The sequence below is a fragment of the Petaurus breviceps genome, unplaced genomic scaffold (genome assembly GCF_028583685.1).
Source record: "Petaurus breviceps papuanus isolate PSGF00001 unplaced genomic scaffold, PetGlider_PUasm1.0 220, whole genome shotgun sequence".
Taxonomy (NCBI): Eukaryota; Metazoa; Chordata; class Mammalia; order Diprotodontia; family Petauridae; genus Petaurus; species Petaurus breviceps.
Genome location: NW_027185876.1, coordinates 8688228 through 8691850, shown reverse-complemented (window position 1 = coordinate 8691850; position 3623 = coordinate 8688228). Strand labels below are relative to the sequence as shown.

General features: G+C 36.6%; 1 long non-coding RNA gene across 1 annotated transcript; it reads left to right on the top strand.

The window, feature by feature from the left end:
- Positions 1–561: 561 nt before the first annotated feature.
- On the top strand, positions 562–2916 carry LOC138166109 (uncharacterized). The gene is made up of 2 exons (XR_011169533.1): positions 562–662; positions 2529–2916. It is a non-coding gene; the product is annotated as an uncharacterized lncRNA (long non-coding RNA).
- The last annotated feature ends 707 nt before the right edge of the window (positions 2917–3623 follow it).

Here is a 3623-nt window from a genome sequence, read left to right as displayed (position 1 = left end):
AGAAAGAAAGAAAGAAAGAAAGAAAGAAAGAAAGAAAGAAAGAAAGAAAGAAAGAAAGAAAGAAGGAAGGAAGGAAGGAAGGAAGGAAGGAAGGAAGAAAGAAAGAAAGAAAGAAAGAAAGAAAGAAAGAAAGAAAGAAAGAAAATCCATAAAAAATGGGCTTTCCAATTTGACAGCAAAATTTTCATCAGTAACCCCAAAGAGGAAAGAAAATGCAACCAATCCTGAAAAGAGGATGGAACTGAATTACAAATAAACCTGTTATTCACCCACCCAAGGCTGCCAGAGACATTAGGGGAAAATGAAAGAACACAGCCTTCTCCCCTTTTACCTATTGAAAAGAGGAAATAGAATGCAAGTGACCCTCAGAGATCTAAGCATCTTCTAAAAATCCTTCCCCCTCATGGTTGGAGACAACAGTATACTTTCTAAATTTAGACTTCTACACCAAATTTACAGGTCCCTGCAGCCCCTGCAAGAGTTTTGAATCAAAGAGCACTGAACCAATATTCAAGAGGAAGCTGCTGCCTCAACCCAGCCCTATTTGACTCATTGCCTCCCACTTTCCCAAGAACTAATGTTCTATCTGGATCCAAGTAAGGGAGAAGTGAATTGTTACCACTGCCACCATCAACACCTCCCCCATTCCTAGTAACTATAAGGTAACGAACTGCTATTGAACAACTATGATATTACCAAGGGATAGCTATGCAGGTAGACTTCTAATGTGGACGTTATGGCTATTTGACAGCTTATTGAAGGGATTCAATTTGATACTTTCTATTAAATTTTACTTTTTAAACGTTTTGCTAACTATTTCAATATGCTTGTTTCTCTTTATAATTGTATGTATTTTATTTTATGCATTTCAAAACCTTATTCTGAGAAGGGATCCATAAGATTCACCAGAATGTCAAGGTAGGGGGTAGGTGAGGAGGGTTCATGATCTATCTATCTATCTATCTATATCTATATCTATATATATGAATAACTTTTTATTGGTAAACTAATTTTATAGATACTTTAACAAAATAGACTTGATTTTGCCCCAAAAGTCATTCTGAAAATAGAGTGGCAAAATTCTTGAAAGCTGCATGAGTACCCTGGTTTCTGGGGTTAGACGACAGGTAGGTTGAACCCTGCCTATGCCACCTAATGCCTGTGTGAGCTTTGCTGAATTACGTAGCCTCTCCATGTTGCTATTTCCTCATTTTTGAAATGAGACAGTTGAATTAGATGAACTCCAATGTCCCTTCTTACTCTAAATCTATGTTTTTATTATACTACTTCTATAGCATCAGGCAAGTCACTTAAACTACCCCAAACATTTGTTTCCTTATTTGTAAAACATGGTGACTGGGATAGATTGCTTCTATGGTCCTTTCTGCCTCCAAATCTATGATCCTCTTTATATAAATATTCTCAAGGGAGAGGAAAGGGGTTCTCCCCACCTCATAGCAGCTTACAAAGCTTCCAGAACAAGGGCCTTGTAAGTCTTCCAAGTGAGAGATCATAAATGGCCACTTATCCAATTTGAGGTATGCCTAATCTTAACCAGAAGCACAGAATGCTGACTTTTATATTGAATGTCTCCAGGGCATGGAGGTGATTAGCCATTTCTATGGCTCTTTTATTTTGGGGATATAACTTATCTGTAAGAAAACAGTTGATCAGGAAGCTTCCAGTATTTGTAGAGAGCCAAAATCAAACAAACAAACAAAAACATTGTTTATTAGAAATAATGATCTCTACAAGTCTTAACAACACTGTGGATGATAAAAAAAAATGTTTGATCCTTAAGAGAATTGTTGATCTAAGACCAATTTCTAGTGGGCATATAAACAAACATTTGTACAAACAAACACATACACACATACACATGCAAACACACACATAACTAACATCCTCTTTACTGCCTGCAGTTCATTTAAGCAAAGGGACTGAAAGATGAGAGAATGTGGAAAATGAGCTTTTAGATTTTTTCTAATGAGCAAATATACAAACCTGTTGTTCAACACAGAGCAGATCAGTCTGGGGAAGCAGATATACAAAGCAGTAGAACAGGTTAAGGCAGTAGTTGCTTCACAGCCTTTCAAGTTTCAGGTTTCTTTTACCTTAATGAAAGCAATGAGCCAAGTAGCATTATCACTTTGTTCAGTGTCAACAAAATAAAATTTCTAAAAAAAAAAACATTATACATATATGTGTGTGTATGTATGTATATATTTCAAAGCTCAGATAGGCCCTTAGAAACTGGGCTCTTCTTCATTTATCCCAGTTTTGGTTTATAGTTAAAGAGAAATTAGAGGGTAAAAGGAATTCTTGCCTTTGGATAGACGTGAGATGTGAGGAAAACCATGTGTTTGTTGTATTTTGCTTAAACCAACCTGCAACTTAGTTCATCATTCGTAGGGCTACTGACATAGCATTTTTTTTAATGAAAGAGTAAGTTAAAATTTTCATTAAAATCCTTTTCAGTCTCAGTTGAATAAAGACAGCTGTTCTTTTCACTTCCTCTGCTTCAACAGAGACGCCCCAGCAATACTGAGACCAAAGGGCTCCAGAGGACATCAGAACTACTTATGCACAACTGTGTTCTTCCCAGAAGTTTGACACTGCAGAGCTGGCTGGCAAGAATAAGAAGAAAAGCTATCTTCATCAGAAATTTACCAACTTCTTGATCTAGATGAGTTAAACACCAGGCAGTGATTTTGTTTAACAATGTCTATGGTGGTATGGGTAACTCCTGCTACAGAGCAATGTGTTACTATTTTGGAGATTTTTAGGGAAATTTGCCCTTTTCTTTATCGATTCTGTGAGCACTCTAAGCCAAAGCTCAAGTATTTCCAAGAAAAGGACATACTTTACATTTGTCCCGAAGATTTATTTTATTTCATTAAAAATTATTGAAAATAATTTTTATTGGACCCATATGTACAAAATATTTGTAGCAGCTCTTTTTGTGGTGGACAAGAAATGGAAATTGAGGGGATGCCCATCAATTGGGGAATGGCTGAACTAGTTGTGGTATTTGAATGTAATGGAATGCTAGTTCCCTATAAGAAATAATGAGCAGACGAATTTAAGAAAAACCTGGAAAGACTTACATGAACTGATGCTAAGTGAAATAAGCAGAACCAGGAGAACACTGTACACAGCAACAGTAACATTGTGTGATGACCAGCTTTGATAGACTGAGGTCTTCTCAGCAATGTAAGGATCTAAGACACCAAGGTGTTGGCAGTGTCAGAGAACAGTAGGAAGGATATTCCAAAAATGTTATGAAGATTTAATAGACAGAACTTTGAAAAAGATTGGAATTGGAGGGTGAGAGAGAGTAAAGGGGATATGGTGATACCCAGGGTTAGAGTGTAGGTGATTAGAGGGTGGTAGTACCCTCATCGGTAATAGGAAAGTTAGGAAAAGGGGAGGACTAATGAGGAGGCAAATATAACAAATTCAATTTTAGACATAATGAATTTACAATGTGTCAAAGATACACAGTTTGAGATGTTCAATAGGAAGTTGGAAATGCAAATCTAGATGTTTGGAGAGAGGTTAGGGCTGGATGAGTACATTTGAGAATCCTAAGAATAGAGATAATAATTGAATACTTGGCATCT